The 24089-nt window shown below is 44.2% G+C and overlaps 1 protein-coding gene across 2 annotated transcripts in view; it reads left to right on the top strand.

The window, feature by feature from the left end:
- Positions 1–24089, top strand: part of foxj3 (forkhead box J3) — a 384376-nt gene that overhangs the window by 63773 nt on the left and 296514 nt on the right. The window lies entirely within an intron of this gene.

Below are 24089 nucleotides of genomic sequence, written 5' to 3' on the forward strand. Positions count from 1 at the left end.
GTGGTGTATTCAATTGAATACAGGTTGAAGGGGATTTGCAAATCATTGTATTCTGTTTTTATTTACATTTTACACAATGTCCCAACTTCATTGGAATTGTGGTTGTATTTTTATACGTTTTATGAATAATTGATTATTAACTGTGTTTTTCCGCCACAGTTGCTGACAGTCTGTATGCTCTTATCAATAATATTAGCAGGTTTTGTCCTGAATACGATTTAAAATCAACAAGAACTTCATTCAAGCTACACTTTGAACATACTTCAAGGGATAACTTGCTGAAACCACGGCAGAAAACGCAAGAAAACACACAAACTGCGCTTTAAAATCGCATCTGGTGTTATTGCTGGCAGACAACCTGAAGTGAATTACCCCAATTCTCGTGGCCGAGTGGCTGAAATCTCGGGGTCGCAAGCTCACAAACAGAACTCAATGGAACGTGATCTTGAGTTGGCATTTCAGTTTCTCTACTTCTGTGGAAACACTGATCAATATTTATCACCATTTTCTGACATTTTATGGACCAAACAATTAATGGATTAATACAGCAAATGCAGGTTAATTGGTAATAAAAATAGCTATTAGTTGCAGCCTTATGAAATATGTTTTGATTTGATTGTCAGTCTTTTTATGCCTCAGGAAGAAACAAACTGCACACAAGATTTATTTATGTTTGGCACTATGCCTGGGATAAAAAAAAAATGATAATAATGCTTTCTTGGCAAAATATTGTAATGCAAGACAAAGTTGTTTGTAGAATGTATAGTTGCCAATTTCTGGTGAATTAAACAAACAAAACAAAAACCAGCTAATCTGAAAATCAGTAAAAAGAATTATGAGATTAATAAAAAATATTGATTACAAAAATGTTTTAATTGCAGCCCTACTTCCAGCCCATATTTTATGTATCATTTATTTAATTATTTTTCTTTTTACCAAGTATTAATATTGATAAAGGAAGTACATATGCAAGTTACATTTAAAACTGTCAGAGGTAAGGGGGGGAATCATAGTGAGCTTTTGTTTTGTGTTCTGTGAGAAATTTGTGATGTTTGAAAGTTGGTCTGTGAGATCACAGCTGAGTGTTTGAGGAAATCGTGTGTAATTAAACCTACAGCAGCAAACTTGCTTAGCCGGCTTAAATAGTTGAGTCTGAAGATGTTGGTTTACTTTCACATCAGTCTTTTTCATCCAGTGCTGTCAGTCGAGTAGTGGGAATTGATCATTTACACTGACATCACAAGACGGAGCGCATTTCAAAAAGTCAGTATCAGATGGTCAGACTGAAAGGCTGCATAGCTTCTCCTTTGTAATGTGATTTCAAGCAATATTAGTGTGGACTGGTACTGAAATAGCTTGATGTAGAAGTTGGAGAGTGCGTGTGATATAGTGTGTGTGAGAGGCTCATGATCTGCAGGGGTGAGTGCCAAGTTTTGCAGATGCACAGTGTTCGTTTGGAAGAAGCTATAGTGGCTCTCTTTCTGTTGTGTGGGCCGCTGAAGAGGAGGTACTGCTGGCCCACCACCACCAGAGGGCGCCCTGTCTGGAGTGCAGGCTCCAGACATCGGAGGGCGCTGCCGCCTCACAGGAGCAGCCAGGGTGACAGCTGTCACCCATCACCTGAGACAGCTTATATCAATCACCAGGGAGGTATATCAGCAGGACGGCATCTCCACCTCATTGCCAAGATATCGCTCTACTAAGGAGGTAACGAACTCAGCCAGTTGTATTATTCTGAGAATTAATACTGTGTTGCTTGTGCTTAGGTCAGCTGAAGACCGTATTGAACGAAGTAGGATAAGTACTCACATTCCAATCCTACAGTACTATTTTGAGTAGAGGTGGAGGTGGTGTTTCCACCCCGTGTGTTGCTGGGTGCGGCCGCACCCACACCTGACTGTTTCTGTTCCTTGCCAGCAGTACCGGATCCGACGAGCGGAGGCAGTGGCCACCTGGGAGTTCGTGACTTGGTGGCTCCAGTATTCCCGGGGTTCGGTGGCAGAGGAAATCGGGTGGTTCCGGTTCGACTCGGACAGACGTCTCCTATCGTCGAGCCTGCCCACACGACACCATTGGAATTCGGCTTACCGCTATAATTGTAATCTGTTGTGTTTGTTGTGCGTGTTCACAACAGTAAAGCTTTGTGATTTGACTTCCTCCATTGTCCGTTCATTAGCGCCCCCTGTTGTGGGTCAGTGTACCTACACTTTCACAACACTTTCGACCTAATGATTTAACACACTTCTCTTGAAAATTCTTAACTGTGCCTTACTGGCCTCTGCATGCTCTGCAAAAAATAACACGTTAATGTCCTTTCTCATCTTTTATTTTTCCTGGTGAAACTTGATGGATTAGCCTTAGATGTAGTATTTGGAGTCTCCATCTGTGATTCAGAAAATCCCTGACAAAAGCCAAGGATTCTCTCTGTGGAGTTGAAGGAAATGTTGATCTGTGCAGACCAGGAAACCCACACAACTGATGACTTGCTCTTAACCCATCATTCATACCCCAGTTTTCTTTTTGCTTCCTTCATTCAGTCTGCCTCTTATTTTACTTTGTCTTAATTTAGTTTTCACCTCTCCCTCTATAATATTCTTGTGTGCTTCACTTCGCAAACAACCCATCTGTAGAGAATTCTGAAGAATGCATCTTGTTACTGAGATGAGTCATACTTCCTCTGGCCTGCATGCCTCTCCCTGAGGGTAGATGAATGAGAAGGCGGGGAGGTTGACTGGAGGGAGGGGCTCATTGGTTGAAGCGGCGTAGGCTGTGCCAGTTGCTCATAATATGATTAAGGAAATATCGGTTTGTTTGTGACAGGAATTTGAGCTGGGTCACCTTGTATACAGTACCTTCTGAAAATGTGCTTGTATTTCGGTGACACTGTGACTGAAGTGTCTAACCAGGCTGAGTCATCTCTTTAAAAAGAAACTGTAAATTTTCAGTCTGGCTCTGACCCCACATTGGTTACTCTGGCAAGGTGTCGTTGGTTGGAGAAGAACTACACTGTAACTGCAATCTGAAAAATCTGGCCTGGGTTTTGTGTTATGCAGCTGCACGTGCATAGGTGAGTCTTGCCACAGTTGTGGCTAATGTGAACACCCATAACACATCACTTGGGTGAACATAACTGAGAATTGGTGAAACCAAATGCTGGCTGACTGTGTGACATAAATGTGCTTCATGTCAGGGCTCTAGACTAACTTTTTTTTTTTTTTTTATTAAGAGGGGGCACTGCAACCCCTGACTTGAAAACCTTAGGAGCACAATTAGAAAATTTAAGTAGTCACACCCTAACTTGACCTGCAACGCAATTATTCACATGTAACTTCAACTGCCTGTTAACTGCTTTAATAAATTTATTGTATTTTCCAGATTATAAATAACCTTTTTTTTCTGCATTATATGTATAATTTGGGATTTTTGTGCTTTCTTGTAGTGTACATTTATTATTGGCCTGTATTGTTTTATTATTGGAGTTTTTATTTATTTAGTTATTGGTATGCAAGCTGCACCAGGACCTGACAAACTTTTTTGTATATTTATATTGTATATTGGTAAGGTTAGACCTTACTTGTGTGAAGTGACTTGAGGCAACTTTCTTGTGATTTGGCACTACAGTGGTCCCTCGCTATAACGCGGTTCACCTTTCGCGGCCTCGCAGTTTCGAGGATTTTTTTTGTGCAATTTTGCATGCTGCTGCTGCTGCTTCTTCTTCTTTTTTTTTTTACAGCGCATTATGTTCTGCGTCCTTATCAGGCGGGCTGGTCGCGGCACCGGTCGGCATCACCGCGATTGCTCTCACTGCTGCCGATGCGCTTACCGAGTCTGTGGGCTTGTTAAGCGCCGCAGCGGGCCACTCACACCGCCCCACTGTCTGCTGTGCGGAGTTGCGGCCGAACTCTGACAACAGGTCCAGAGACTACACTCACTGTTTTGATGCAGAGCGCTCCAGCAGCCCGCAGGGATAGAATTCTTGCGGGAAAAATCTGCAGTGCTGCATGGTCTCGGAACTGCAGTCGCAGAGCTCCCTGGCCACTGAGAGAGGTTTGTATCTTTTTAATGACTTGGATTCTTTGTGGGGCCCGCATCCGTCCCGCAACGGTAACACCAGAGGCAGTGAGCGAAGAGAGAGCATGCGTATTGTGTTCTGCATGTGCCTATTTATAATCTTCTCGCCCAGAAGAAAAAAGAGCGCCAACAACAACCCATAACTGTGTTCTTCACTCGGAAAAAGACACCTGCACCGAGGTGTCACTCAGTGGAAAAAGACGCGACAGCAGAGCGGCGCCAGGACACAGTGGCGTGGTCAGAGGAACTGTGAAATACTGGCGAGTCACTATTAATTTCTTATGTGTCCAACCTCGTAGGTTGATCATTAAAATTAAATTTGTTTTAATTGGTATTGAATTAAATAAAAGCTGTAGAAAAACTGTCCCCTTAAAATGTGTTAATCCTATAAAAGCTGTAGAAAAACTGTCCCCTTAAAATGTGTTAATCCTAAAGTGTTTAAATAATGTGTAGGTTAAAGCCTTTACACTGATCAACACAATTTTTCTTGCATGGAGTTTTTCAGCAGGTTTTGTGTAATTTGGGGGCGATGAATCTGGTGTTAGTTTTTGCTAATCACATCACGTTTTTGAAATATGAAAACATATTTCTCGTATCAATCATTGAAACAAAACCTGCAGTCTCGCACACCTCTTCGGTGCCATAAATGACATTATGGCTCTTGTTCACATTTTGCAAACCTGGTTTAAAAACTATGCTTTTGAAGCTGCTTTTGTGCATGATTAGTGGCATCAAACTTGTGAGTAAATGAGCTAATTTTGTGTCATCCATCAATATGGAAAACGCAGATTGCACACAAATGTGATGTGATCGAGGAATTCTAAGCTCAGATTCGGATTCAGCACTCCAAAATGACCCTACATTAGTTCTCAAAGACTATGCAAGAATTTATTTATTTATTTATTTTGACCAGTGTCATATAATGGCTGCATTAGAAAACAGCAACAATGGTTTGTGAGTGAAATATAATGTTGTTCAACAGGAGAACATTTTGGTATTTTTTGGCCGTCTCCACCTTGTTTTTTATTAAATATTTATTCAGCTTTTTTTTTCCAGTCGAACAAAACACGAGCACATCATCTTCAACTGTACAAGGATAACTAAAGAGAAAATAAGCAGGTGCAACAAATCGAACCTTCATGAACATCCAATCCGAACATACCAACCACAGATCATACCTCACGTCAGAGGCTCAGAGCTGAACAGATCTCACTGTAATAAACTGTCAATGCTGTAATAAACAAATTATTGCTTGATCACATTTCATTCTGTCAGATGTATGATGTGGTATGTGTATGATGTGGATGTGTATGATGATCTGTTTCGCCATGAGAACATATGAAACATGAATCTTACCTGCAGGAGCATTTCACTGCACAGTGCGTCCGGAGCCAGGACCACTGTGGTGGAATGCTGGAAACAATAATACCAAACATTAATCCGGTAGATGAAATACAGTGTGTAAGAAGGAAAGGGGTGATTATTACATAAAGGACCAAGAGCAGAAGCAGAAACACATTTGAAGTGAAGTTGAAATTGATACCATATTTTAAAAGGAGCACGTACAACAGGATTGTCTGTGTGCCGAGACAAGGACACAAGGAAGAATGAAAATAAGGCAGGGAGAGAGAGGTAGGTAAACACAACTGAGCTGCTAACTGGCACCAAGTTGTATAAGGATCTTTTAACCAGTAAATGTATTTTTGAATGTGGGCTGCCCAGTAATAAAACAAATTAGGTGAAAACAGACCTCCACTGAGCCGACGTCTTTGTTATAATGATTTACATACTCTTGGGGCTTTACTTTCCCATATAAACTAGGAAATCATTTTATAAATAGATTTAAAAAAAGGTTTTGGCTAAGAGCAGAGGAATACACTGTAAAAGGTACTAAACCTTGTGTAAAACATTGATTTCCCCTATATTAATCTTACATAAATGACACTAGTAAATTAGCCTATCTTTGTAAAGCTGACCTTATATTGGTCAATAAAGGAGTAAAATGTTCAGCCCGCACAACCTGAGGTGACCCAGTTACATTCACTCCCAAAGACTTAAAACCAGAATGAGTCAGATGGAAAGGAAGACCAGTTTGTCTGAGTCGCTGTGCAGCTACATTTATAAGCAAGCATTCACTTTTTTGTATTTTAAGCCTATTTCCAGAAAAGCCAACATTTTGGAGTACTACCATAATAGATGTCAAATGATTAGTTGGATTTGTGACATAAAAGTAAATCGTCTGGATACAGAGCAACCCTATGTTCTGTACTCGGAGTCACACCCTGGAACAAGGACGAGGTCAATAGAGCTATTGATAGTGGCTGTACTGCTAAAGCAAAAAGTAAAGGGGAGAAGGACAACCTTGACGTGTGCCACGTGACAGAGTAAAATAGTTTTACATTATGACTACAGACAGAAGCTGGGGGGGGGGGGGGGAGTATCCAAGAATTAAATCGATCGCCAAACCAAATTTCTTCAGGACTGTGAAAAGGTACTCCCATTCCACTCTGCCAAATGCTTTTTCGGCATCCATTTCTGCTGATATATGTGACTGAAAGTGGCATATTTGCCATACTGTTGGCCTGTCATATGGTCCTGCAGTGCGCCGCTCACTGTCCTGTCAGACAGATGTGACGTTCAGATCGCCTGCTGCATGTCCACATCAACTGACGGCCCAGTCCAGCTGAAACAGCCTGTCGGAAAAGCGATATGTATTTTTATGTGAGGACACTAAGCATACACACGCACGTGTCCGTCAGAACACAGTGCGTGTTCTGCAGCTCTGATGTTCAGCACCAGAGTTGTCAACGGCTGCCACGCCCCCATCTGTTCAGTGCACAGACCAAGGTGTCACTCCGTGATCAGATGAGAGGCGCGTTGCCTGCAGGGGTGGGGGGCGTGCGAACCACACGCATGCATGTATTGGGGGGACCACATCACATGACAGACGCACACGTGGGTGAGCCGACACTCTGGCACGTCACGTGCACTCCGAAATTCCACAGTTGCGCGGTACTTAGACAGATTTCACATCCAGCTCGACAATGATTATCTGCTGACTGTTTTCATGATGATAGTGTGAATGGCCACACATTTTCTAAGTGCCAAACAAGCGGTGTTAGATGTTCCTGTCTGTCAGCTGGTATTTAGCTGACACCTGCCATGAGAAAATAGTGGACGGCTTGCTCAAAGCTGTCTAAAATATGTGTCTAATCGCCTCTTACGTTGTCACTGTCTAATTTTGGCTAAATCTTTTTTGCCAAAATATAGTGAATTACTGTCTCGAGTACACAACTAGCAACTAACTTTCGGTTTTGCATTATGCCCAGTAGCATGCGACGAGATTGGTTAAGTGACACCACTTTTTGAAAGCAGGCCTCTGATTGGTCTGTAATTTGATTCAAATTCAGAAATGCCTTTATTAATGTTAATGAACTTTTATATACAACTTGGGACTCCGACGAGGGCGGTCGCATCTCCTCCACTCTCCCTTATCTCTCTGCCTTTAACCTGCAAGTCCCTCCTTCACCAGACTGTGAATTCGTCAAACTATATTGAATTCTGGATCCATTGGACTACTATTGGATTAACCATGGAATTGTTCAGCTGGTCTCTGAACGCTATTGACACCAGTTTTTCTACAAGAAGGTCAGGACTGGGGAATCCTACCTGCCCAGATGGAACGTATCAAATCAATTTTATTTATATAGCGCCAAATCACAACAAACAGTTGCCCCAAGGTGCTTTATATTGCAAGGCAAAGCCATACAATAATTACGGAAAAACCCCAACGGTCTAAATGACCCCCTGTGAGCAAGCACTTGGTGACAGTGGGAAGGGAAAACCTCCCTTTTAACAGGAAGAAACCTCCAGCAGAACCAGGCTCAGGGAGGGGCAGTCTTCTGCTGGGACTGGTTGGGGCTGAGGGACAGAATCAGGAAAAAGACATGCTGTGGAGGGGAGCAGAGATCAATCACTAATGATTAAATGCAGAGTGGTACATACAGAGCAAAAACAGAAAGAAACACACAGTGCATCATGGGAACCCCCCAGCAGTCTAAGTCTATAGCAGCATAACTAAGGGATGGTTCAGGATTACCTGATCCAGCCCTAACTATAAGCTTTAGCAAAAAGGAAAGTTTTAAGCCTAATCTTAAAAGTAGAGAGGGTGTCTGTCTCCCTGATCCGAATTGGGAGCTGGTTCCAGAGGAGAGGAGCCTGAAAGCTGAACGCTCTGCCTCCCATTCTACTCTTTAAAAACCCTAGGAACTACAAGTAAGCCTGCAGTGTGAGAGCGAAGCGCTCTATTGGGGTGATATGGTACTATGAGGTCCCTAAGATAAGATGGGACCTGATTATTCAAAACCTTATAAGTAAGAAGAAGAATTTTAAATTCTATTCTAGAATTAACAGGAAGCCAATGAAGAGAAGCCAATATGGGTGAGATATGCTCTCTCCTTATAGTCCCTGTCAGTACTCTAGCTGCAGCATGTTGAATTAACTGAAGGCTTTTCAGGGAACTTTTAGGACAACCTGATAATAATGAATTACAATAGTCCAGCCTAGAGGAAATAAATGCATGAATTAGTTTTTCAGCATCACTCTGAGACAAGACCTTTCTAATTTTAGAGATATTGCGCAAATGCAAAAAAGCAGTCTTACATATTTGTTTAATATGCGCATTGAATGACATATCCTGATCAAAAATGACTCCAAGATTTCTCACAGTATTACTAGAGGTCAGGGTAATGCCATCCAGAGTAAGGATCTGGTTAGACACCATGTTTCTAAGATTTGTGGGGTCAAGTACAATAACTTCAGTTTTATCTGAGTTTAAAAGCAGGAAATTAGAGGTCATCTGTCTTTATGTCTGTAAGACAATCCTGCAGTTTAGCTAATTGGTGTGTGTCCTCTGGCTTCATGGATAGATAAAGCTGGGTATCATCTGCGTAACAGTGAAAATTTAAGCAATGCTGTCTAATAATACTGCCTAAGAACCTTGTGGAACTCCATAATTAACCTTAGTCTGTGAAGAAGATTCCCCATTTACATGAACAAATTGTAATCTATTAGATAAATATGATTCAAACCACTGCAGCGCAGTGCCTTTAATACCTATAGCATGCTCTAATCTCTGTAATAAAATTTTATGGTCAACAGTATCAAAAGCAGCACTAAGGTCTAACAGAACAAGTACAGAAATGAGTCCACTGTCTGAGGCCATAAGAAGATCATTTGTAACTTTCACTAATGCTGTTTCTGTACTATGATGAATTCTAAACCCTGACTGAAACTCTTCAAATAGACCATTCCTCTGCAGATGATCAGTTAGCTGTTTTACAGCTACCCTTTCAAGAATGTTTGAGAGAAAAGGAAGGTTGGAGATTGGCCTATAATTAGCTAATATAGCTGGGTCAAGTGATGACTTTTTAAGTAATGGCAACAGAATGCAGATGTAGCTGTATGTGCACTCAACAAAAATATAAACGCAACACTTTTGGTTTTGCTCCCATTTTGTATGAGATGAACTCAAAGATCTAAAACTTTTCCCACATACACAATATCACCATTTTCCTCAAACCAGTCTAAATCTGTAATAGTGAGCACTTCTCCTTTGCTGAGATAATCCATCCCACCTCACAGGTGTGCCATATCAAGATGCTGATTAGACACCATGATTAGTGCACAAGTGTCCCTTAGACTGTCCACAATAAAAGGCCACTCTGAAAGGTGCAGTTTTGTTTTATTTGGGGGGGGGGGGATACCAGTCAGTATCTGGTGTGACCACCATTTGCCTCATGCAGTGCAACACATCTCTTTCACATAGAGTTGATCAGGTTGTCAATTGTGGCCTGTGGAATGTTGGTCCACTCCTCTTCAATGGCTGTGCGAAGTTGCTGGATATTGGCAGGAACTGGTACACGCTGTCGTATACGCCGGTCCAGAGCATCCCAAACATGCTCAATGGGTGACATGTCCGGTGAGTATGCCGGCCATGCAAGAACTGGGACATTTTCAGCTTCCAAGAATTGTGTACAGATCCTTGCAACATGGGGCCGTGCATTATCCTGCTGCAACATGAGGTGATGTTCTTGGATGTATGGCACAACAATGGGCCTCAGGATCTTGTCACGGTATCTCTGTGCATTCAAAATGCCATCAATAAAATGCACCTGTGTTCTTTGTCCATAACAGACGCCTGCCCATACCATAACCCCACCGCCACCATGGGCCACTCGATCCAAAACACTGACATCAGAAAACCGCTCACCCACACAACGCCACACACGCTGTCTGCCATCTGCCCTGAACAGTGTGAACCGGGATTCATCCGTGAAGAGAACACCTCTCCAACGTGCCAAACGCCAGCGAATGTGAGCATTTGCCCACTCAAGTCGGTTACGACGACAAACTGGAGTCAGGTCGAGACCCCGATGAGGATGACGAGCATACAGATGAGCTTCCCTGAGACGGTTTCTGACAGTTTGTGCAGAAATTCTTTGGTTATGCAAGCTTTTTGGACAAGTTGTTGTTCTTTAGCCCTTCCCTCTGCAGTTGTGGGCACCTGTAGGGCTCTCTGTTGAAGCGTCCTGATCACCCCGAGCTTGTGTTCAAGGGGGTGGTTTGAGCCAAAGAGCAGATATTGGTCAGTGTGAGTTGGTTTTCTGTAAACCCCTGTCTGGAGCTGCCTGTTCTTTCCAGTCGTAACATCACAGTCCTAGAAGGCTAAATGGTTGTTTCTGGCATCCTCACGTGTGAACCTGATATTGGCGTCCACCGAGTTGATGTGTTCTGTAAAGTCCTCAACTTCCTGTTGCTTGATTTTAACCCATGTGTCATCAACATATCTGAACCAGTGACTGGGAGAGATGCCCGTGAAAGACGTCAAGGCTGTCTTCTCCACTCGCTCCATGTACAGATTGGCCACAATGGGAGATACCGGCGACCCCATCGCACAACCATGAATCTGCCTGTAGTAATTCCCCCTAAACAGGAAATATGTGGTGTTAAGACAGATCTCCAAGAGTTGGCAGATGTGGTCTGGTGTAAGTTTTGTCCTTTCAAGTAGAGACACATCCTCCAGCAGTCTCTGCCTCACAGACGGCCTCAGCGGTGGGGATGCAGGTGAACAATGAAGTCACATCAAATGACACGATTGTTTCATCTGCCTCCAGCTGCAGGTCCTTGATCTTGTTCACAAAATCTTGTGTGTTCTCCACATGGTGGTCTGAGTTACCCACTAGAGGAGCCAAAATCCACATGAGGTGCTTGGCCAAATTGTATGTGATGGAATCTGTGCTACATACAATAGGCCTGAGTGGCACATCCTGTTTGTGGATTTTGGGCAGTCCATAGATGCAAGGAGTGACGTCCCCAGGGTACAGTCTGTAGTATGTCTGCCTGTCGATGAGTCCCTCTTTCTCCAGGGTTTGGAGGTAGCTAATGATTTTCTTCTTATAGCCGCTCGTGGGGTCCCTCTTCAGACGTTCGTATGTATTGGAGTCACTGAGCAAGTTGTTGATCTTTGCCTCATAGTCCGATGTGTTGAGGACCACCGTGCATCTGCCTTTATCCGCTGGCAGGATAAGGATGCTTTGGTCCTACACAGCCTACACAGAGACCTTGGCAGTGCGTAATATCCTGAGCAGAGCGGAGAATCAAGTGCTCAAACGAGTTATATTTGTGACCCCCCAACAGCTAATAAGCTAAACCTAGATTTATAAATAAAATCAATACCCCCGCCTTGCTTTGCATCATAAGGGACCTGACTAAATGTATATGCTGCTGGGCATGCCTCATTTAAGGGGAGGACAGCTGTAGGTTTAAGCCAGGTTTCACATAACCCAATCATATCTAAGTGATGATCAATAATTAGATCATTAATCAACAATGATTTTGAGGAAAGTGATCTTATGTTAATGAGACCCAGTCTAAGGACCTCAGTGGGGTTGACAGTTGACATGAAATCTTTGCTATTGCTGGAACAACCACTGGGCCATCCTCAATTTCAACATCATCCAATGTAGTAATGGGCATTAAGTTTGCAAAGCATGTCCCTCTATGATTTTTATGGACACGTCTACGGAAGCAGATTACAGTGTCCTCTTGTTGAATTTCCCTCCCTGGCAGATAAACTGCACTATCACCATAGTGGATTTTCTGCACTAATTTCCCCGCTAAGCTAATGGAGTCCACAGCCACATTTGTCATAAGCCTTGCAGGGTCTGTAATCACCTGCTCCGTGGCCTGCTGTAGTACTACTACAGTTTGTACTAAGGAATTGATCCATCCATCCATTTTCTTTTGCTTTATCCGGAGTCGGGTCGCGGGGGCAGCAGCTCAAGCAAAGCCGCCCAGACCTCCCGATCCACACACACCTCCCTCAGCTCCTCCGGGGGAACCCCAAGACGTTCCCAAGCTAGCCGAGAGATGTAGTTCCTCCAGCGTGTCCTGGGTCTTCCCCGGGGCCTCCTCCCAATGGGACGTGCCCAGAACACCTCTCCAGCAAGGCGTCCAGGGGGCATCCGGAAAAGATGCCCGAGCCACCTCAAGTGATTCCTTTTGACATGGAGGAGCAGCGGCTCGACTCCGAGCTCCTCCCGAGTGACCGAGCTCCTCACCCTATCTCTAAGGGAGCGCACAGCCACCTTGCGGAGGAAACTCATCTTGGCCGCTTGTACTCGCGATCTCGTTCTTTCGGTCATGAGCCAAATCTCATGACCATAGAAGAGGATCGGAACGTAGATCGATCAGTAAATCGAGAGCTTTGCCCCCCCTGCTCAGCTCTCTTCACCACGATGGTCCGATACAGCGACCGCATCACTGCAGATGCTGCACCGATCCGTCTATCGATCTCACGCTCCATCCGTCCCTCACTCGTGAACAAGACCCCGAGATACTTAAACTCCTCCACTCGAGGCAAGGACACTCCACCGACCTGAAGAGGTCAAAGCACCTTTTTCCGGTCGAGAACCATGGCCCGGACGCTTCACACTCGGCTGCAAACCGCCCCAGTGCACGCTGAAGGTCCTGTTTTGACAAAGCCAACAGAACCACATCGTCTGCAAACAGCAGAAACGAGATTCTGTGGTTCCCAAACCAGACCCCCTCTATACCCTGGCTGCGCCTAGAAATTCTGTCCATAAAAATAATGAACAGAACCGGTGACAAAGGGCAGCCCTGGCAGAGGCCAACGTGCACTGGAAACAGGTCTGACTTCGTACCGGCAATGCAAACCAAGCTCCTGCTGCGGTCGTACAGGGACCGGATAGCCCTTAGCAAAGGACCCCGGACCCCGTACTCCCGGAGCACTCCCCACAGGGTGCCCCAAGGGACACGGTCAAACGCCTTCTCCAGATCCACAAAACACATGTGGACTGGTTGGGTGAACTCCCATGAACCCTCGAGCACCCGATGGAGCGTGTAGAGCTGGTCCAGTGTGCCGCGACCAGGACGAAAACCACACTGCTCCTCCTGAATCCGTGGTTCGACCATCGGTCGAATTCTCCTCTCCAGTACTCCAGAATAGACCTTACCGGGGTGGCTGAGGAGTGTGATCCCCCTGTAGTTGGAACACACCCTCCGGTCCCCCTTCTTAAACAGAGGGACCACCACCCTGGTCTGCCAATCCAGAGGCACTGTCCCCGATCGCCACGCGATGTTGCAGAGGCATGTCAACCAAGACAGTCCCACAACATCCAGAGACTTAAGGTACTCAGGACGGACTTCATTCACCCCAGGAGCTTTGCCACCGAGGAGCTTTCTAACCACCTCAGTGACTTCGGCCTGGGTAATGGATGAGTCCGCCTCTGAGTCCCCAGTCTCTGCTTCCTCTTTGGAAGATGTGACGATGGGATTGGGGAGATCCTCGAAGTAATCCTTCCACCGCCCGACAACATCCCCAGTCAGGGTCAACAGCTCCCCGCCCGCAACGTAAACAGTGCTGGTGGAGAGCTGCTTCCGCCTCCTGCGGCGTCGGACAGTTTGCCAGAATCTCTTTGAGGCCGACCGATAGTCCTCCTCCATGGCCTCCCCTAACTCCTCCCAGACCCGAGTTTTTGCCTCTGCGACTGCACGGGCTGCGGCACGCTTGGCCTGCCGGTACCTGTCAGCTGCCTCTGGGGTCCCACCTACCAACAAAGATAAGTAAGACTCCTTCTTCAGCTTGACGGCATCCCTTACGTCCGGTGTCCACCACCGGGTTCGGGGATTGCCGCCGCGACAGGCACCAGAGACCTTGCGACCACAGCTACGAGCTGCCGCATCGACAATGGAGGTTGAGAACATGGTCCACTCGGACTCCATGTCTCCAACCTCCCCCGGGATCTGGGAGAAGCTCTCCTGGAGGTGGGAGTTGAAGACCTCGCTGACAGAGGGTTTCGCCAGTCGTTGGAGGAATTGATGAGACATGAAAAATCTGATTACTTCATAAAAAGGAGAGAAAACAAGGCATTCAGAAGCAGGCTTGATTGAATATGAAAAAGGAAGATTAATCACGAGTTAACTTGGGACATTCATGCAAATAATTGCGATTAATTTTTTTTAATTGACAGCCTAAAATTGCATCCAATTTGAATAGTTAAAAAGAATAATAATAAGGAAAAACAAATATATGGTAGTCATTGCTGATATTGTGTCTGGCTACCACAAATAAATTGATATATTGGAAAAGAATACAGTTGTGACTGTAGCATTTTGGTTATTCTGACCTCTGTGAAAGTTGTATTTCTTTTAAAATTCATGGGACGTTAAGTTATTTCGCTCTGGTAGGAAAAGTCTGAGGCTACTAGAAGTTACTAGACTTAAGCCCCTGTCACACAGCACTTAACGAAGAGCAACGAAGCCCAAACGAAACAAGAAATCGTCAGGATTTTTAAACTGTTGAAAAATTTGAACGAATTCCACCGAAAACCTCAATTTGTCCATATTTCGTTTTGCTGTCATTCTTGACAGTTTCTTATCGTTTGCTTAGTTTTTGTGACGTTAGCGTTTCGTTCAACTTTGTTCGACCAGCTGAACATTTTCATACAGTACAGAAGCCAGTTTGTGAGCGCTGCTGTGGAGGAGAGATGTTACTGGTGTGTGGTGTGGGGCTTCTACCGCTGCGTGTGATGGGTTGAGTGCAACTGCTGTCATGCCGTGGTGCTGGCCAGCCAGGAAGAATTTGTCGGCCTCCTTCGCCAGCGCACGGCAGTCCATGATTGTGGCGTTAGCCAGCGCTGCGCGCACCTTGCTGCGCGCACCTTGCTGCGCGCACCTTGCTGCGCGCACCTTGCTGCGCGCACCTTGCTGCGCGCACCTTGCTGCGCGCACCTTGCTGCGCGCACCTTGCTGCGCGCACCTTGCTGCGCGCACCTTGCTGCGCGCACCTTGCTGCGCGCACCTTGCTGCGCGCACCTTGCTGCGCGCACCTTGCTGCGCGCACCTTGCTGCGCGCACCTTGCTGCGCGCACCTTGCTGCGCGCACCTTGCTGCGCAAAAAGTCCGGTTGGTGTCCTCTCAATAGCTGCAGCATTCTGTCCATGAACTGTAAAGGGCTTGCTGTCCTCCATCCTGTGCAGCGAGAAGAGCCTGCTGGCCCTTTCAGTGTCAGACAGTTCAAAAGTTTTGAGGATGTGATTCTTGATTGCTGCGTATTAGTTCGCAGCAGGGCGCTTTGCAGGAGCGCAGTCAGCCTTGTTGCCGTGCAACTGCCGAGGGCCGACACAATGTAATAATATTTTGTCGTCTGCGGTGATCTCTGAGTGAACTTCGACTCAGTTTGTGCAAACCAGGCGGCAGTTTACAGAAGTGTGATTTTGAGCATGAAGTGTGAAAAGTTTCAGCAGCAGCGTACATTCATGTGTGAACAGCTTTGATCCACAGAGGTATAACATATAAAAGCAGAAAACCCAGTGTGATCACAAATGGTTGTATTCTTTTCTGAATGTTTCAGTCGCTGAATTATGTATGAGACAGTCCTTTTGTGCGCGCGTGCACTACAACACATCCAAACACTGAATGCATTCATCCAGAGTGAATCAGGTGGAGAAAAGGTGAAGTGTGTGTGTGTGTGAGAGAGAGAGAGAGCGAGAGACTGATCAACGTACGCAACGCCTGTGCGGTGTGTGTGTGATCAGAACTAGTAATCAAACCTGTGTGTGTGACTGACTGCTTGATCCGCACAACCATAGTGCCCGGTGATCAGAAAATCTCTCTCTCTCTCACTCTCACACACTCACACACACAATGCTGAAACAAGAGACAGGAAGTTTTAAGTTTGCTTGTGACTTTAAATGCAATATTTTCTACTTTTGGTGGTGGTGGTGGGGGTCGGGGGGGGGGGTCACAGAAAGCAGGAAGCAGTGTGCTCCGTTGTACATCTGGAAACGTGAGTGCCGTTTGCTTTACTGTTTTGATAACGGAGTGCATTCCTAGAAAAAAAAAATGTAGGCAGGAGCATGGCAAGGTCTACACACGACAGAATGCATGCATTAAAAGCAAACATACGCAGCTGCAAGCAAATGTACAAATGCACGACTCACAAAAAACGCTGAGTATGCACACATTTTGGACATACAGATGATTATAATTTTGGTATTTGAGAGATTTGAGAAATATTTGGCGTGTTTGGAGTGCATTATTTTGGTGGAGTATTTAGTGGTGTGGCGTGTTTTTTTTAAATTTTTTTGTAAAAATGAGACAGCTTATGAATGTTGAGCAAGCGCTTCAGTTTTTTTTTTTTTTTTTTTTTGAATTGGAGCAAGATGGAGTGTGAAGCTTGTCATCAGACTCTGAACCAGACAGTGAGGATTCTGATGATAGAGATGATCCCTCTTTTGTTCTGGACAAGCAGCCAGAGCAGGTGGATCCACCGACATGCGCACAGCTCTCCACAGTGGATTGGATCGCGCACTTCTCTTTGCAGCTTCTCCAGGACTCAGGCGCTACAGAGCTTTGTCCCAGCAACGAGTCCTGAAACACAGAGCGGAATGCAGACACACACTGCTCCAGCAGTGGCTCCAGTCTCATTTCGTTTAAAGCGTCGAGGTCAACACTAGCTTTGGTTTTGTTTTCCTCTTTCGTTCCTTTTGCACTCTTGATTTACAGAGTATTCAGTGATGGGAAAAGTGAAAGCTCATTCTTTCACCTTTTCGCGAAGATTTATGACTTTGTGGCTTTTTTCATCATTCAGCTATTGTCGTATGCCGTGTGTTCGGGCCATTACTAGAAGTTACTCAACTTGAATGTTCCTCAGGGGGTCTGACAACAACATGCAACATAGTTTAAATTTGCCAAGTTGTACACAGTACACTGTGTAACAGCTATGGTTCCCCAGTGTCCTCCATCCAGATTTTAATCTTGTTTGCATCAGCAAATTTATGAATAAAACTTTTTCTTTTGTATATAATGCTCATAGTACCATATTGTGAGGCCCTTCTCAGCTCTGTCTGTCTTATACCTGCTTTGCTTTGTCTCCTGCCAAAATCTCACTCATGGGAAATTGAGTGACCTACTTTTCAAGTCTTCAAGGATGCTAGATCTCTTATTTGCAAGACAATATAGAGGGTAAATGTAAATCAATTAAAATGCACTAATGTACCTGATTTTGTATTTATGTATGTTAAGGCTGTGTCAGCATGGTAACCACCTCAGAGATTCCTCTTCATTACTGCATTAGACACAAGTTTATGGCTACATTTGCTCTAATCAAGGTCATCTATAGATTTTAGTCATTTAAGAGCTCTCGCACACTTGCAGTTCATCCCGCTGGTCACTGAGTACGATTGCTTTCTGCACCTTCTTAATTCAGTGAAAGCAGACTTTTGGCCAATTGTCTGGCAAAAGTGTGAACAGTTGCTCTTAATTATTATATGGATTAGGAGAGAAGATAACAGTTTAACACAGGCTGTCTCCTAAATGCCCAGCTTACTTTTCTTTTGCAAGAAAACCAGAATGCCACCAAAAGCCATATGATCACTCGGATTATTTGGACTGATTTTTGACAGGGGGGAAAAGATCCAGCTTTGCCATGGGTGGAATTTCCACTTTAATCACTAATTGCTGTTTTCATTTGTGTTGTCTTTCATTGAAGCAGAAACAAGCTGTGGAGTTGAATGCAGTGTCTTGGCTTCTACTTTCTCTTCTATAAGCTTGGCTGCTTTGATTTGTCAGTTTTGTTTTCGTCTGCCGCCTTGGTCTTGACGCAATTGGCCCCGTTCGCGCCAACCTCCTGGAAACCCCCCGGCATGGCCGCCCCAGGGTGTGTGTTCAGTCATTTATTCAGCTTCCTCTAAAAGGCTGCTGTGCCTTCACTTCCCTACCAGTTTCCCCTCTTCTTATTAAGATGCAGAAGGCAGAGCAGTGTTTGGTCTGAAAGGCTTAATGATGGGAGGTTACTGGTGTATGGGGGAGGTTATGGGGGGGTGACTATGAGCCTCGGGCCTTTAATGACTTAATGTGCACTGTACGACCCAGCCACCCGCTTACTAAGTTCTGTATACAGTTACCAGTACTGTGGTTTCTGGCTTTTTGTGCGAGTCCTGTTAGGTCAAAATGTCGCTCTGACAGAAGTGACTGTAATGGATGATAAACAAATTATCCTTCTTTGTTTAATGCTGATTACTGCATGATAATTCTTATTTAGTATGTCAAATGACTGCCTTTTTTGAAACCTCTTATTCTGTCGGGTCAATAAATCATCATGTTGTTAGTTTTTTCTGAAGATCCCAGTTGTGAAAAATTTTGCCTTCCAGTATTGGTATTTTTATTTCCCTTTTTGTTTTATCAAGCATCTTGCTTCCATTGAATGCATCTTTGGTGTGTTTGTTTATTTTCATTATAGTTGACAGTTCCATGGAACATTTGCGTGCACTTTTGCTCATATTCTTGGCCTATATTAATACAATAACATGCTTTTGGAGGGCGGTATGCATTTTCAGGGGCCTGACGTTCATGAACAGTCGCCCACAATGACAGATATTCGCCCGAGTTTGACGAGGGTTCTTGGGCTGCGCGCACTATGACGTCATTTGTTTACACACAGCAAGTGGGTATAGCCAGATAGCAGCCTAGCAACGCCTCGGTGAAGTGATAATAATGCTCATTACCTGGTATAGTTGTTTGTTTTGCTTGGATATCGGTACATTAGTGATACTGGTATCAGTTGATCTTTTTTACACTCCAAAGCTTTCCATTTACTGGCACCAACACAATGTGATACTCATCACATTGTCACTCCTGTTTTTGTATAAGTGTGGGTGTTTATATGTACATAGGAAAATGATGGTCTAAAAGCTAAAGCTGTGGCTGACGATCAGAGGATCCTTTGTTCCAGTCCTCGACAGACCAGAAAATCACTAAGGGCTCTTGGGCAAGGTCCTTAATCCCCAGCTTGCTCCCAGTGACCAGTTCCAGTGACCAGTTGAGTGCCTTGCATAGCGGCACACTTGTATGTAAAAGGGGATTTACATTCACCTATTCACACCGGGGACAACGTAGAGTTGTGTAATGCGGCGTACACACTACACCGAGCTTATGCAGCCCTATGCAGAGTTTATGCAGCACTATGTGACAGTACACTGAGGGATGCAAAGGAGTCCACAAAATGGGAGCCTTTGTGGCCTTTCGCCATAGAGCACTGGACGCAGCAAAATTTCAGTGCTTTTGAGCTACCTCTAAAAATTAATTTATGCAGTCGAAATTTTACGTTTTCTCATCAATTGGAACTTATTCAGGGGGTCAGAGTATTAAACTTCAAAACGTTGCAAGATAAGGACCACCCTACCAAACACCCTACCACCATAATCTTTACTCTGCAGTGAACAAACGGATAATTTTAGCACGTCAGATTGGGTTTTTTTTTTCCCCTTTGGCTTATAGCATGAGAACAAATTCTGGCTGCCATAGGGGAGAAAATGAAGTACCTTGAAATACATAATGTAATATACCATTTTTAAGGGTACTGTCTGGAGTATTAACCTGTGAGGTTTCAGAGCTTAATACCTGCTCAGTGTGGAGACACAGCTGCATCTAACTAATACTTTTACAACGGCATGTCCGTATTTCTGGTCCAATACGAGATAGACAAAAATGTGACATACACAAACATGACACACAGAAACTGAGAGATTTGTTGGAACTGTTAGCTACTGCTTGAAGTGTTCAAACCAAGCTGTATTGTCTGAACCAAACAACAGTGCACTCTAACTCATGGCATAGTTCCAAGCTGGTTCTGTAACAACTGGAACGCTATAGAGTGTGTTGTACACAAATTGTGACGTACTGTGTCTGTGCATCATTAATGGACCTGGTATGAAATACATTCAAAGAAATGACTGAATAAATAGTAACTACATCTTATCTATACCTTAACTAGTGGCATTCCATAAACAGCTGCCCTGCATCATTGGTATGTCATCTCTGGGGCACAAGTTTTGTGAAGTACAGAAATGTGACATGCTCTGTAACGGGAAACAATAAGTGAGTGTACATGTTCCCATGCAACAAGCCCTTTATTTCTTTTTGGACACAGTGTTATCTTAAACAAAACATGTCCCGGTGTTTAAAAATATTTTCAATGTGATACAGGGCATTACTATTCCCATGTTTTGTCAAAAGCTTGTATCATCCTTTTGTCCTTTATTTTAAGTAATAACCTGTTCTGTGTATATTGTATGAGATTCAACTGGAAGCTTGCATGAACTATTTTTGTGTGTCAAATACACTTGCTTGCATTCCAGTCTTGTTAAAAAAGAAGATATTTTAAAGTAATTTTTTAATAATTCCCCAATGCTTCTTATATTCTCTGGAATTTATCCAGTAAGTAAACCTTTTTCTTCTTTGGGTTGCTCCCGTTATGGGTCGCCACAGCAGATCAATCATTTCCATCTCACCCTGTCCTCTGTAACTTCCTCTGTCACACTAACCACCTGCATGTCCTCCCTCAGCACATCCATAAACCTCCTCTTTGGCCTCCCTCTTCTCCTGCTGCCTGGTGGCTCCATCCTCAGCATCCTTCTTTCTGTATACCCTGGGTCTCTCCTCTGCACATGTCCAAACCATCTCAATCTCCCCTCTCTGACTTTGTCTACAAACTGTCCCACCCGAGCTTTTCCTCTATGTTCATTCCTAATCCAGTCCATTCTCTTTACTCCCAAATAGTATAACTCTGCCACCTTCAACTCTGCCTCCTGTCTTTTTGTTAGTGCCACTGTGTCTAAGCTGTACAACATAGCTGGTCTCACTACTGTTTTGTAAACTTTCTCCTTCACTCTTGCAGATATTATTCAGCCACAAATCCTGTCCTTGGTGTACTCCCACCTCCACCTTGAATGGGTCTGTCATTCCTGCTGCACATCTCACCGCTGTCACACTGTCATTGTACATGTCCTGCACTACCCTCACATACTTATCTGCCACTCCAGACTTCCTCATGCAATACCACAACTCTTCTCTTGGCACTCTGTCATAAGCTTTCTCTAAATCCACAAGCACACAATGTAAAACATTGTAAAAAGTCAATAAAATATTGTTGACTTAGAAAATCTGTAAAGCCTACTTTTAGTACACAGAATCGGATTGATATCTGGAATTGATAATGGCATCGGTATCGATAAAATCTTATCGATCCCAAATAATATTGCACCAAATTGCATCATATTGCATTGTGAGGAATTGAATCGCCATCAAATACATATCAAATTGCATCGAATTGGGAACAGGAATGAATCGTATCGTCATGTATTGCTATATGTAATGTATCGCTGGTAGTGTATCAAGGTGTATATTGAATCATTGTCAGTGATAAGATTCATATGCCTAATTTCCATGCCTTCACTGGAATGCCACCTGGACCAACTGCCTTTCAACTCTTTATCCTTTTCATAGCTGCCCTCACTTCATCCTTATCCCTTGTGCTTCCTGATTTACTCTCTCCACATCATCCAGCCTTTTTCATTTTCTTCATTCATCAGCTCTTCAAAATATTCCTTCCACCTTCTCAACACACTCTCCTTGCTTGTCAGCACATTACCATCTGCATCTTTTACCATCCTAACCTGCTGCACATCCTTTCCAGCTCTGTCCCTTTGTATGGCCATTTGGTGCAAGTCCTTTTCTCCTTCCTTACTATTCAGCTTCTTGTACAGCTTGCTATATGCCTTTTCCTTAGCTTTTGCCACTTCTCTTTTCACCTTGCATCACATCTCCTTCTACTCCTGTCTACTTTCTTCATCTCTCAGACTATCCCAATTCTTTTTTGTCAACCTCTTTCTCCTTATGCTTTCCTGGACATCTTTGTTTCACCACCAAGTCTCCTCGTCTTCCTTCCCCTGTCCACATGCCACACCCAGTACCTTCCTAGCTGTCTCCCTCACCACATCTGCAGTACTTTTGCAGTTGTCCAAAATTGCTTCCCCTCCATTCAGTGCTTCCCTCACCTGCTCACTGAATTTCACACATCTTCCTCCTTCAGCTTCCACCATTTGATCCTTTGTTGAGTTCTCACTCTTCTTCTTCACTTCTAAAGTCACCCTACCAACCACCATCATGTGCTGTCTAGCTACTCTCTCTCCTGCCACCACCTTACACTCTGATTTATTATGCTTGCATCTCCTACAAAGAATGTAGTCCACCTGTGTGCACCTTCCTCCCCTTTTATATGTCACCCTGTGCCCCTCCCTTTTCTTAAAGTAGGTGTTCACCGCAGCCAATTCCATCCTTTTTGCAAAATCAACTACCACCTGCCCTTCCACATTCCTGTTCTTGATACCATATTACTTCCTTATCACCACTGTTCCCTTCGCCAGTGTGCCCATTGAAGCCGGCTTCTATCACCACTCTTTTATGCTTGGGCACACTCTCCACCACCTCATATAACTCACTCCAAAAGTGTTCTTCCTCATTCAGCTCACCACCTACCTGTGGGGCATATGCACTGATGATATTCATCATCCAGCCTTCAATTTCCAAATTCACACTCATCACCCTGTCAGACACTTGCTTAACCTCTAACACACTCTTACCATGCTCTTCCTTTAAAATGACCCCAACATCATTTCTCTTATCCTCACCATGATGCAACAACTTCAACCCACCGCCTATGCTCCTACTCTTATTTCCCTTCTACCTTGTCTCTTGCACACACACAATATGTCTACCTTTCTCCTCTCCAGTCATACTGCCAACATTCAAAGTTCCAACTCTCACTTCCACCCTTCTGGTTTTCCTCTTCTCTTGCTGTCTCTTGATACATTTTTCCTCTTCTTCTTCACCCAGCAGTCGCCCAATTTCTACCGGCACCTTCTTGGGCAACAGCACTGGTGGCAGTAGTTTTTAACCCGGGCCGCAACTGATCTGGTATTGCATACTAAATCAGTGCTTCTCAAGGGAAATGTATTCCTGCTTGTCTTACGATATGAAATTCATAGTAAATCCCTTCAGCTGCTCCCTTGTTTTCAGTCGGGGTCGCCACACCTGATCCGAGGTAGATCTGCATGTTGAGTTGGCACAAGTTTTACACTGGATCCCCTTCCTGACACAACTTTACATTATGGAGAAATGTTGCATGGGTGGGGTTTGAACCAGGAACCTTCCACACTGATAGTGAGCGCACTAACCACTTGGCCCACCACCCCTGCTATGATATGAAATGCATATCACTTTGCAAAACTGGAGATGGTTTATATTCAGTCAGTGTGCTACTCATCAAGTCCTGAATGACTTTCTCTTATATTCTGCACATCCATGAGCATTACTTTTAGGGGAGGTCCCTGGTCAGTGGGACACCACACAGGTCACTGTAGGCTGTCGGTCTGCTAACTTCTTTTGCAGTGAGTCATGTTGAATGGCACATGATGTACCACTTTCCCCAAATGAGTCATCCTGAACAAAAGTAGCTCATTTCAAGGAAACCAAGATCGAAACCTCAACATTTATATTTTTATTTAATCTTTTTTTTTTTTTTTTTTTTTTTTTTTTAAGTGAAGTGACATTTACTGTTTGGCAAACTATTTATGTTCATGGTGCTGTCAAGAGTG

The sequence above is a fragment of the Thalassophryne amazonica genome, chromosome 3 (genome assembly GCF_902500255.1).
Source record: "Thalassophryne amazonica chromosome 3, fThaAma1.1, whole genome shotgun sequence".
Lineage (NCBI taxonomy): Eukaryota > Metazoa > Chordata > Actinopteri > Batrachoidiformes > Batrachoididae > Thalassophryne > Thalassophryne amazonica.